This window comes from Pocillopora verrucosa, chromosome 10 (assembly GCF_036669915.1).
Source record: "Pocillopora verrucosa isolate sample1 chromosome 10, ASM3666991v2, whole genome shotgun sequence".
NCBI classification, from domain to species: Eukaryota; Metazoa; Cnidaria; class Anthozoa; order Scleractinia; family Pocilloporidae; genus Pocillopora; species Pocillopora verrucosa.
In genome coordinates, this window is record NC_089321.1 from 15939269 (window position 1) to 15952904 (window position 13636).

Below are 13636 nucleotides of genomic sequence, written 5' to 3' on the forward strand. Positions count from 1 at the left end.
GATGGATAAAAAGTTACTGTAAAAATTCCCTTGTGTATTTGTGTTGTTCTATCTTGAGACGAACTCAAAGTCCGGCAAAATTTACTTTCTAACGACTATGAAATATACATGGTGTGCCTCCTTGTCGCCACCGTTTACTGGCATAAATCACTACAATTTGTAAAATATAATCTAACATAACACTCTTACCTTAATTATTTATGATTTTATGAGCTGTTTAGATGATCACGTTATGCTCTACCACATTCTACCCAGAATTGAGTTCCAGATTATATATCTTCTCCATCTTATTAAATCAGTTGCACGACGAGCGTGACACATAAATTCAAAGATGAATCAACCTCCGAAACACCAAGAGATGAGTTTTTATCCTCTTTGTATGATATCTAGAAAAAACCTTTCTGGAATTACTGCATTCTAAAAATTAAAATGTCTAGATCCATCAATGATTCCTTTGGCGGCGGAAGTCAAAGAATGGTTACAAAAGTCAATTTGATTGACGAACAACATACTGATTTTGCTAATTGATCTGTTGTTTAAGCGTCTCTACGGGTAAGTAGGCTACTTACCATCGTGACCAAAATTACGCCTCCCGCCAGACTTAAGTCTCGATTGGGGATTGGTCAATACGCTACCAGAAGTCCAGGCAGAGGCGGAATTTTCTATACTAATGCCTGAACACTTTGTTGGCTTCACGCCCGCTGGCGGTACGCGTAATTATGCCCACGGTGTTAAAGGGCCCTTCCGCACAAACCACTATTTGTGATTTACCCCAGCCGCCCCCACCTCAAAAATCTAATGTTCCGTCCGTAAGGGACCTTTTACATAATTCCAAAATGAGTTTCGTTCCGGTACGAAATGAATTTCATACTGCGATTACATGCAAGATAATTTAGCCTGTATAAACAAGTATTTGTGTCCTTTTCTGTCTTTTTCTATGCTTCCCTCGCTCCCAAAGAGGATTTATACAGATATAAGAGTCGTACCGCGTTTATATTATACAGTTACAAAAAGTTGTCCAGAATGAGTGTTTCGTTCTAGAATGAAAACCCCAGTAAACTCTCTTAAAGTTGACATGGCAACCAGCTGGACAATCAAACATGGTTTAATGCTACTATGGTTCACAGATTTAATAATTGTAACCGAAGAAGTTACAATTCATAGACCCAACGTTTCGACACTCCTGTCTAGTGCCTTCATTAGGAGTGATCTAAACGCTGCAACTAGAGGTCCTTTTATACGTTCACTAATTAGCTGCCTTTTTCCTGACGAGGTGTAAATAGGCGTCAGGAAGTAAGCCGCCATCATCACGATTTAATGGAGCGTAGGCGGAGTTAATATGCCAAGCCGTCCAAACAAAGGCGCTGGTGGTAACGCCGATTAGTGGGTATAATTTTAGACTTATCCCACCCAATAGTGTGGTTAGTTAGGCATGTGTGGTCCGATAAAGCTGAATTTTCTTTTTTGCAAAAGAAAACCGCTTTTTGATGCTCTTTCAAACGTGTACCAAACTGACGTTTGGTCTGTCCGATGTATTCGTTGTCACAATCATTGCAAGGAATAGAATAAATGGAGTTGGTTCGTTGTTCTTTCGTGACAGGATCCTTAGGTTTGGCAAAAATATGCCCCAAAGTCTGAAAAGGTTTTTGAGCAACTTGTGGCTAACATTACTCGTCAATCAGTCTACTATCACTTGCATGATATCAGACAAATAAGGAAGTTCTTGAAGCCTGTTCCACCAAACTGCTTGTACAATGCGTGATCATGACAGGCATTGATTACTTTAATGGACTTCTCTATGGTGTACCTGCTGCGCGTCTTTCCAAATTACAACGACTTCAGTATTCTGCTGGGCGACTTATCACCCATACACCCAGATACTGTCATATTACCCCACTGCTGCTTGCACTGCATTGGTTACCGGTAAAGTTCCGAATTTTCCATAAAAATCGCTGTGATCTCTTTCAAGACTATTCACAATATGGGGCCTGCGTTTTTAAGTAACCTCATAAATATTCAACAATGTTCTCGCTATAACCTGCGGAGTATTGTGGGCGTTATTTTGCAAGACCATACCGCTAAGTTCAAATGCACTCTTGTGGACAGATCATTCACTGCGGCTGCTCCAAAGATATGGAACGGTTTACCGGACTATATTAGGAAAGAGAACGATTTGATATGTTTAAGAGACTCATTAAGACGCACTATTTTAAAGAGGCCAATAGCGACCTGTCTTAAGCTATTGTAGGTTTATTTTATCTTCTCTTTTATACTTCTTACTTGTTATGAGTTATGCTTAATTACCTATTAGCTTTAGTCGAGAAATATAACACCTTTTTTTTAATTACAGCAACAACAACAACAAAAAAAGAATGAAATTGACGAATAACACGTCAATTTGTTACTGGGTTACTTCAAGTGCATTGGATGCGACACTTCAAGTGTGATTTACAAATGAACTGCTGCTTTCACGAGTGAGAGAAAACTAAGTTAGAAGTTAAACTACTCGTAAGGCGTGGAATTTCGCGAAACATGGGACCGAAAGCTGTTTGAAAGGGTTCATACTTCAGACAGTCACCATCGAAAAGAGAGACTTGAGGTTGGGTAAGAAAACTTTTCTTTCGCTGTATAGCAAGCATTTCAACGATTTTGTTGAGCTGTTGATGGAGTTGAAGCATTGCGTTAGAGGCTTTATTCCTGGGTCAGGAAAGCACTTGACATGTATCTGTAACAGGTGGTTCGTCACTCCTTGCGACTGGTCGCTGGTGCCAATCGGTTTATGTCCGGGTTGAAATTGGGACGAGCGCACTCTCTTAATGGAACTGAAGAGGCTACACGAGGTTTCACATTCAAAGTACTTAAAAGGATTGGGAATGTCGAAGTGCGGATTAGGCACGATGACTTTGTGATCGAAATGAACTGTAGGACCAACGAGTTCTGCTAGGAAGGTAACGATTCGTTGTAGAGCTTGAGATTTAGAAAGTTCAGTTTCAAGAGAGCTAGGTGTTTTTTTCTTTGCTAAATATTAAATTTCTGCTACTATTGGGAGTGCCGTTCCTGGAAAATCGTCGCTTCAAGTCTTGATTCTGCGACTCGTGAAGGTTTCTTAGCTCTAGTCATTGATATAGACGACATTTTACTTATACGTGAACCACTGCGATGAGGAAAATGTCATTTTCTTCTTGAAATTCGAGAAGAACCGATTTGACTGGCTGAGTCCTCAGGCGGTGGCTGGGCGTTGAATTGCGCTGTCTTCTGTTTCCTTCGGATCCAGTTTTGAGGTTGTTAACAGAAGTCTTCTTTGCGTGCAAACTCTCGATAAAGTGGTCGTGGAAGCTAAGAATATTTGACTAATCGGTAGATGGGATAATTAAATAAAACGCGGTTCTGTATACCATTCAAAGACAACAACGTACTTGGATAACTTATTCTTTATGACGGCTACGTTTTCTTCGTCTGTATTTCTTTTCCTTTTTTCGTATCCACCACTGAAAGAAATCCAGATCACAGATTGTTTAAATTGGAGAGCTCATCGACGCTTATTTTACCGCGCTCTTCGGTGGGCACCAAAGACGTACTCAGTCTCAAAGGTAGGTTCAAAAGGTGAAATTTAAACGCTCTTTAGTCGATGTTCTGGCTTGTAAAGTCGAAACATCTATCAGATCAAAATTTTTTTCAGCTCCAAAGAAGAAGAACAATACTTTTCGAGACTGATAACGAGTCACAAAATTTGGTAGGATAAAAAATTACCGGGCGCACTTGTCTCACTGAAGAGAAGACAGATTTTTCCGTGAAAAGACTGGCAAAATTTTCCAAGTGCACCTGGGCCCTTATAAGTGGTGTTTGATTCTTAGAGACTAGTTGAGAATTTACCTGTATATTCAAAATGTAGCATCGATAATTAGAGAAAGAAAAGTCTCCATTTAGATTGTATTCGTCGTTTTAAATCAGGAATGATTTGTAGTGGAAGTTCGATTTTATCAGACAGAGGGTATGAGATGCTAAAAGCAACTGACGTGGAAGTATATGGTTAAAAATATGTTGCATAACGAGGCAATTGGTAGTGTTGGACCGGTTTGTTGCTGGGGGAATATTGGTGAATATTAGTCTCCTAGTAACGAGATTGTTGCTAAGAAAGATCTGTCTTAATGCGCAACCGGTTTGCTGAAGCAAAGAGCCGAAACATACGACGAGCTAAACGATGGCGTCGAAGTTTGGAATATGTTTATTGTTGTATGGTGAATCGTTCGTAGACAATAGAAATGGTTTTAGATAAAAAAAAATAATAAAAAAAAAGGGGAAAGTCAAGATGAAGAATTTCCATGTGGAAATTGCTTTTAAGATTGCTGGCGAGTAGGATACAAAACAGGGGAACACTGGAATTATGATTTTTACTACAATTGTTCATCGCATGGTAAAAAGGTAATTTTGCTTAGTTAAAGTTTGTAAATGTTTTTGTCATTCGGTGTGTTGTTTTGGTCCCATTAAGATGTACGTATTATAATCACAGTTCAAAGTCTTGAAGAGTTAATATTGTTGTCGACTTGAAATCATTTTGTACAGAAAAAGACCATCGTTTCCAAGCTTATTTATTTGGTGATCATTTCCTTTATTCTCATGACCTTACTGTGTGATTTAGGGCCATCGCTGTTATTCCTGTTGCAACTTTGGCTGAGAAAAATGCCAATTGTGAGGATTTTCAGGGCGCAAACTACCTCTACGTGGACAACGGTCCAAATCGTAGCGTGCGGTCTTGACTTCTTCTTATAAATGGATGAAATTTCGTTCCCCATACTATACCTTATAATGTGTTCAAATTCTCATACAATGGTTCCTCTCGTAACTTAATTAGCACCGAGTCACACATCATGTGACGCTTTCATGAATTAATCGTTTTGCTTTTTCTCGAGACATGAGCTTCGGACGCCTTTTGTGTGACTAATATGTTATTTCATTGAAGTGACAGCCAGTTTTGAGAAGTAATATTGATTAACAAGATAACATTTTATTTAAAAAAAAAAAACATGGGTTGTCATAACTGTCACAATTTGTTATTGGATTCTGAAATTGAATGTATTGATGACTTATCATTAAATCAGTGTTGTGCAGCTCTTTAGGTCATGTATAGACTATATCAGGTTGCTAATGTTTGAAGTTATGCTATTAACATATAATGCAGCATTTTGATATGAAGCTCAGTACATAATGGTGTAGAAGAGTATACTAGGAAGGTAATGAAGCAGAATCTTGTTTATTCGTCCTCAGCATCATTTTCATCAGACGTTGTAGACATGTTCTCAAGGTTTGATGTGGCAAACTGTGGGAAAAGAAGTCATTAACAGAAGGAGTGCATCAGAAAAAATAAATGACATTTTAAGTGGGCATAAAAACTTCACAAAGGTGTATGATTATTGCTCTAGTGTGTCAATGTAAATTTTTGTGTTTTAACTATCAATGGTAATTGCCTTTCTTGTCTAATTGTAGTTGTGATTGAATTTAATTGTAAACTACATGAGTTGAAACTTACTGTTTTGCACACCTCCAACATATGATTAACAAAGACTCTGTTTTGTTGTGAGTTCTGTGAAATATAAGAAAGATAATTTGTCTGTAAAATGATGTGATCCACTTTAACCCTTCAACCACTAAGAGTGACTAACATCTAATTTCTCCTAACAACATCACCCTTGAACCAAACATTAAGGTCATGAGAATAAAGAATATGATCACCAACTAAAGAAGCTCTTGATCGTTGAACAAATTCTCCTTGTCAGAACCCTGGGAAATGTCTAGGAAGTAGTATGGAGATTATTCATACTGATGCTAGGGAGGAGAGGGTTAAATAAATACTTATAGTTGACAAGATCTGCAGAGGAAACCTGCTTTTTAGATTAAATTTGTGATGTCAGTGAATTAAATCTTTTAAAAAATGATCAAATGAATACACAATTAAGGTGCTACACTATGTTGAATTGGGTTTTTCACTGTACCAAAAGTTCACTTTACAGTGTAGGTTTTAAAGAATTTTGTTATTTCCCTTTAACTCCCATGATCCAGTGACCAAGACATAATTTCTCCTTACAAAATCAATGCAATACCAAGCAGACAAGTAATAAGAATAAAGACAAATATTAATCAGAAGATTATTACTTGATCCAATACCAAATTCTCCAAACTAACTGAACATCAAAAGAACTGTATGACAGTCAGTTAGGAGAGTTGCCAATGAGATCCTTGGAGTTATAGGGTTAAGATTGTATTCTCCATTGGAAATATTTGAAAAGTGTTACCATTATTTAGCTTTATTGGTAATCTTCAATTCTAGGAATCAATTAAAAAAAATTCACTTATCATGGCTGGTGATTGGCACACAAGATTACCAATGGAATTGAGTTGGGTGTCAATGTTTGATAATTTTTGAATCATTACTATTAATGATTACTTAATTTTCTTGAATTGATCTAGAAATGAATGAACTGAAAGGCGACTGTGGCATCTAAAATGTTTCCACAGAAATGTTTTCACAAACAGCTGATATAGTGAGTGTTTAGAACATAAATCCTACTTGAAATGAACTGAACTGAACTGTCTTGCAACAGTATTATTTGTTTATTGTAAGCAGAATTAAGCAGTAATTTACAAGCTATTTTATAACTATATTCTTACAGTGCCATTGTACATTTCTTCTCCTCGTTGCTGCCTGTATAGCATGTTCTGCAAAAAAAAATTGCATTCAAGTCTGAGTACTTAAGTTAAGTTTCTTTTCAATGAAAATTTCAATTGACAGACATCTTGCAGATTTTTTGGATGTTTGGTGTTCTATGATAGGATTAAAGGAAAAAACTTTCTTATAAGTTGGAGTTTGTGTGTGTGTGTGTGTTGTGGGAAGAACTGTTTTCAGGATGTTCATGATGTCACTGCTGAACGAATGGATGTTCTGTGTTATGTGCAAGTAAGGAACTATGAATTAAAATGTATGTTCATTCTGTTAGGATTGATAAGATTTGATCAAATTTCATAGGCTGGGTATGGTACATAAACATGTATCCCTCAATTTGGAGCTTCAACATCCCCCTATCACAGCAACCTCCTCATGCATTTGAAGTTTTGAAGATTAGTTTGTTCTTGGGGCCAAAGTGTTGTTCAAATTCCCTAATCAAAGTGTTGGATTTAATAGTTAATTTTTGTAAAAGACAAGTGATAGTTAGTGCTATTTTTCTGTTTCGATGTACCAGTGATTTATAGTTAACATTATAAAATAATTCAAATAGTACACACACTCTGATTGGCTATAAACCATTTTACATGAGCCTATATAAACACAGTTTTCATACTGAATCTTCTCGTGGAGTTCTCCCTGTTATTCATTTAGCAGTAACTCAGCTTCTTTAAGTTTGTTTTGAGTACAGTAATGGAAGAAGAAGGTTTTCCTAACTTCTCTTTGGAGTTTAATTTTCCCAGTATTCAAGAAACAGCCGAAAAGCCAAATGAACAACGACAACAAGCACGTCGCTTTCCTTCGTTGCAAGAAGAGGTTCTTTCATTAGTCATTTCATAAAAGAAATGTAAAATGGTCTCCATGTTTACATAGCCTGATGTAAACACTTGGGAGGTTGGGAAAACACTCGATAAGCTGGAAACCACTCCACTTCATGTTGTGGTTTCCTATGCTTATCTCGTGTTCTCCCAACCTCCCAAGTGTTTACATCAGGCATTGTAAACACGGAAACCATTTTACATTTCTTCATTTTTAATTGTTTGATGCAACAACACAGGTGATTTGGGTTCATGAGAATGACAAGTGAATTTATTAACAAAATAATACAATAATTGTTTGTGCTAGCAGTAGTTAGTGGGTTTTAGCAGTTGTGGTTCATATTTTAGGTATAAATGACTTTCCATCTTCACTAAGGTTTTAATCATTATGCTAAACTTTGCTCAGGTTGAAAGGGGGGGTTTACAAGTTTGAATTTATTGGTGCATTACCTCTGTTCCTATCAGCTAGCTGTTTGGTGTTCATTTGTGCTGCAGCATTTGCAGCAAATTCTGTAAAAAAGTAATAGTCAGTGATATCAATTCAATATCAAAAAGATGATTAAGGAAATCAAATAAAACATCAATTACAGCACAATTTGTTGATCAAATACAAAATTCTCCAACAAACCAAGATTGTTATTTTCCTGCATATAACTTACAACATATTTTGTAACAAAATGTGAGAAATATGCAGTCAGTAATAATAAAATGAACAACCATATTTGTGGCATATTACATAGAGCATTTAATCATTAGAAAGTTAATTTGCAATGTAATTAGAGAATTTTCCCTATTCTTCTAAGTTGCCCCATGTTGAAAAAAGGATTTTAAAGTTTTGAATTTATTGGTGCAAATTACCTCTGTCTTGCAATTGTTACATTTCCACTTTGTGATCTTACTAATATTTGTTACAAATTCTGTACAAAAGTAATAGAAATATCTGGTCACTGATGTTGCAATTAACAACCATATTCATGTGGCTTACTACATGGTTCATTATTTTTGTAAACATAGAAAAAGAGACACTTTTTGGTGAGAAAACAAAAGGTATATATATTTCATGTATTTTTTTTCAAATGGCATTATTCAAAACAGGTGTGTATATGTATATGTCTATATAGTTATATCTGAGTGAATTCACCAAAACAGACCCAAAAAAACAACAAACTCAAAGTGAATATCACAGAAAAAAAACTTTCAAAATTGAACATTTTTAACCCCACCCCACCCCTAGCCAAAATGATTAAGTGCATGAGAAGTGATGCCATGAAGTATGAGTCTGAAATGAATATACGGACAAAGTATAAAACAAATCCAGCCTCATAACAACTCAAAACAAGATGTCCACTTTTATGCAAAAAACAAATTCCTTGTAACTTGCAAGTCAAAAACCTACCCTACCCACTTTGCACACAAAGCCATTTGCAACCCCCCCTCGGGAAGGTTGGTGGTTGGGTTACATTTGGTTACTAGCCTTAATGTTTAAAGCCCTCTGCACTTTTTTTGGCCAGGCTCATTTAAAGGTGGGCAATGCCAGCTTTCCAGTGATTAAACCTTGCAATGTCAATTGAGCTCTCTTTTCCAAAGGCATGCTTTTGACACCCAACCACCCTCCAGCCATGGAGTGTTAGCTTAGTGAGGAGGGCATTGGGTTCTGTTAGAAACTGCAAAACCAAACATCCCCATGCCCCCCTCTTCAGGGGTTGAAGTGTGACAGGTTGCAAGGCTGATTACCAGTTTTGCAATACAGGCTTTCAACTACAAGGAATAAGACAAGTGTTTTCTAGCCTCAGAGAAAAATACCAGTCTACCAAAGGGTTTCAAAAATCTATCCTCTCCACCCCCTGAGGTTTCCATACAGAGTCATTTGCAAGTCACCTTTGGATTGTTTGGTGGCCAGGCTGCATGCAGGCACTAGCTTAAACATTCAATCCCCTGCATTTTCTTTAACCAGGCTGGCTTGAAGGCAGGCAATACCCACCTTCAACCAAAACCTAAAAATCAGGTTTTTGCAGCCTCTGCTACACCTGCTGCTTTGGATGTTCAACAAGCCTCCAACCACAGGGTGTTCACCTGTTAGCTAAGCTCTGGCAGGGTGTGAACTCAAATGTCAATCTTGCAACATAATGGGCATGTTTTTACCAATGCAATCAGATATATTTGTATATATAGACAAGTTGTATCTAGAACAGGAATGAAATTTGTAATTTGTGATGTATATGTATACCTACATGCAACTTAATTGGCAGTTGGGCTGGCACCCTGGTATCCATTCAAATACATACACTCTGTAATGTGTTGAAATTCTGAAAAAAATATATATATAGTTAGGTTGTCAGTGAAATTATCAGCAAGCATATTTGTTGCACATCATGTGATTCGTTATTTATACATGCAGGTTGATCAGAAGAGATATTATGTTTACACACAATTTATACATACAAAAAATGGTTTAATAAATAATTTAAATGCACCAATTACATTATGAATTGTTGATTGCAGTGTTTGGAATTTTATTGTGTCTTGTGTCAGGTGGAGGACAATACAAAAAGGTTGCTTAAAACAGGTTTGATTGTAGATTTGAATGTATTATTTGCAGGTTTCCATGTAAAAATTAATTTGAGTATCCCATTTCCTATTAACTATTGGCCTAACTATCCTGTATTCCATTAATTCCTGCAGTTGGTATTGCTATAGTTCCAATTAGATATTCTACAATCATCTGTTTAAAATATTTCCCATTCCATTGAATTTTTCTTCAAGTATCCTGTATCTTTATAATTTTGACCTAAATATTCTCTATCTGACTGAAACTTCATTGATTGACACACATCAATCACAAACCCAGCTCCCTCTATAAAAGCAAAAAGAAAAATTTTTCCTCAAATTACTGGGCAAGAATAGATCATTGTTGAATATGTACGTAGCTTTTGGGTTTTTGTGGAATTTTGCATTTCTTTCTCAGCAAAACAAAGTAGCACTTTTTATATTGTTGGTAGAGTATCAGCAGGCTTCTAAGTGGCTACTATCAGCTTTTAGATGTAGGAGACAAAGCTGGAAATAGGATATGAAAAGCCAATAATGAATATAGGATGCAAATATCAGTCAATTTAATTGATTGCTTGTCAATCAAAAGAGGCAAATAAATGACTGTGTTTTTAGACTTTCGATTCATCCAATATTTGATAACTTTGAGGTCAACTATCTCTCCTTGCCAGAAAGCTACAACATTAATTTAATTACCCTTTATAATCCATCATTTCATCTCTGGAAACCATCCAAACAATATTTGGGCACTGCCGTATTTTTGTCTCAGCCTTTTTAAACATGCGACTATACCTTGAAGCTTCCATCAACTACACCTGTCACGCAATTCTGGCTCTAAGCGGTCACTTGGGCAAATAAACGTCTATATGTTACAGCTCGTTAAACATGATGGTTGATCAGGGAAGCTAAGAAATGTGAACAATTTTCGAGATTTTTTTTAAGGAATGGAAATTAATTTCACGTCGACAGAGATGCGTGTAGGCGAAATGTTGATGGGAAATCGTAGTGTTTCTTTCTTTTGTCCTTTATTGCTTTGGAGATTTACTAAAATCAGCAAATATGGCTTTTGTACGACACAAACAATCATTGTTACCGCTCATTTCAGGAGATTTTAAAGTCACATGCTGAGTATTAGTTGACATACAAGCTCCCTGTGCAACAACTTCGGCTTTTAGAGCCGCGAAATTCTGCCCTCTTGCTTGAGAGAAAATACCAATAGCTCTTTTAAATTCAAAAACTGCGCTACTATTCCAGAGATAAAACTAAAATAGTGTTGTCGTTGACACTTACCGCCATCGAACACTTCCGTGCAGAACTCCGCCAAAACTAACACGTACATAACAATGTACATCGTGACCCGAATACTTTTCGTTGCTCATGCTGTCTGCTAGACAAAAATTTCACAATATTCTGCAGATCTCTATATGAATCTGCCTACCTCGATCGTAAAATATCTTCCCTTTTTTCAAGCATCCTATATCTACATGTGAATCTACATCTCTCTCGTTCGAGTGTTGCCGACGTTGACTTACCGATGTTGAATTGCGTGACTCAAAGAATGAGCCAGCAATATTTTGACCAGTGGGCTTCCTGCAAAATTTCCCGTGATGAAAAAATGCAAGGACATAGCCAGTTGTTTTCATGGGTAAAGACGATAAATTTGAGAGGAAAGTGAGATGCAAAGGTCTGTATTTATTTATAGCCTGTGGCAGCTGCCAGCTGTACCCTCCCCTGCAGTCTTTGCCTAAATTTTTCAAGGTCCCATCTGATCTTCTACCTTGTTCGGTAAGTTTCTGAAACGAGATCATAGGCATCAACCTCTTCGTCCTTATTCATACTTACAGAGGAAAACCTCTTCAATAAACCAGCTTTTGTCAGGGCAGATATTCGACTGAAGTATCCAGCGAGCTGCTGCTCTATCAACCAGTCTGTCCTATACAACATTTCTGGCCGGTGTCGTCTCTTAAACTCCATATTTGGAAAGCCATACTAGAGGCGGTTGACTTCTTACTAGTTTCCTCCCCTGTCCGGTACACGTCGAGGAGATACTTCTTTGCTTTCTGAGAAAAACGCATCTGCTTTTTGTGTTTTCCAAGGGGCCCATCCAAAGGGCCCATCCAAAGCGGTTCACCTGGCTTGTGAGGGATTGTTCGTCAGAGTTTTTGCCTCAGGTCCGACCTTGAACGTACCCACCCCTTACAGATTGGCAAGCTTCAGTCTATTTCCTCTTGCTCTAATCAAAGGCGGATTCTTTTGTCAGCCTCAATTTTTATCTTCCTATGTTAAGGTGCTTTTGGAAGGCAGTAAATATGACTGTAACGTTTTGATACATCCTTCCTCTTGACAAGAATATCTCACTTTCTTGTTCTGCCTGAGACTGATTGAGTAGTTCACGTGATGGCCCGGGTTCAGAGATCTGTGATCTGTGTACTGATAACCACCCGCTTCTACGATTAGTTAGCTGAAGGCTTCCAGTATGATGATCCAAGTGAGGCCCTGAGGTGCTCCAAACTGTGCCAACTAGTCTGCGCTATAAACTTGTCGCAGTTCCAAAGTCAGAGGGAGGATCGCCCGCCTCCGAACTGTTTATGTGAGCGCCTCTACAGTATCTGCATATCCCCGGCAATCATATCATATAAAGTTCATCGCAGTCACCACTCACCAGTTAGGAGAATTGATGTTCAAATAAGCGCCCTTCTTGCCTTTCTTCCTTATTCATTGACTCTAAGATAACAGTCACAGTATGCGTACTTTAAGGTTTACAGTCACTTTGCCACCTGGAAGACTCGCCACGAGCTTTGATTTCTTCTGCCATCTTAAGATTTACCTCTCTCTCAACTTTACGTCTTCGATTTTTATGAAGAGGATACTAGCACTTACGATCCCGAAAGTCTGAATCACACACCAACCTGTGCACGATATTTGAGGCATATCGTGAAATCGTGGCCTTCGTAATCTCCAAATAAGCCAATACGAGCTAGAGTAAGCTTCTTCTCGGACTAAATGCATATTTGGAATACATTTACGTCTCTTAAGTTTTCTTTTATGTTTTACACCCACGAATTAAGGGTATGAGCTGTTGTCCCCCTGGCTAGCGCGAAAAAAATAACATTTGATTTACAGTCAGTTGTAAATAAACAAGACAACTGCGCCATCTTGACTTACTCAATTCGAGTTTTAGGTTGAATTGAGGGATTTTAAGACACTCGCTCACTTATGTAGCATCACTATGAGGACGCAATACAACTGATACACGTATATTTTACCCATTTTGAGGCGATTTCCCTGGTGAAAAGGAGAGAAACTAGAAGGTGGTCTATCCTCCCCCGGAAAGAACCAAACCGGCAACCAGTTTGTCTGTTTGAGTTTTGGGGTAGATCCTTTAAACTGGCAAAGTTTCATTGAAATAAGTGAGATGGCATGTAGACTGCCTGGTGCTCTCGTGGACACACTCTCAAATTTTTGTCTCCGGATATTTCATTTCTAGTGTTCTAATTTTTTCACTCACCTCAGGTAATCAGCTCATATATCGAATCACCTTATATGGGAAATA

The 13636-nt window shown here is 37.6% G+C and overlaps 1 long non-coding RNA gene across 1 annotated transcript; it reads right to left on the bottom strand.

Moving 5' to 3' along the window:
- Positions 1 to 4551: 4551 nt before the first annotated feature.
- LOC136283930 (uncharacterized) lies at positions 4552 to 11611 on the bottom strand. The gene is made up of 6 exons (XR_010718996.1): positions 11374 to 11611; positions 9768 to 9842; positions 7987 to 8046; positions 6667 to 6714; positions 5528 to 5581; positions 4552 to 5317 (listed from the first exon to the last, which is right to left on the bottom strand). It is a non-coding gene; the product is annotated as an uncharacterized lncRNA (long non-coding RNA).
- Between the last annotated feature and the right edge of the window lie 2025 nt (positions 11612 to 13636).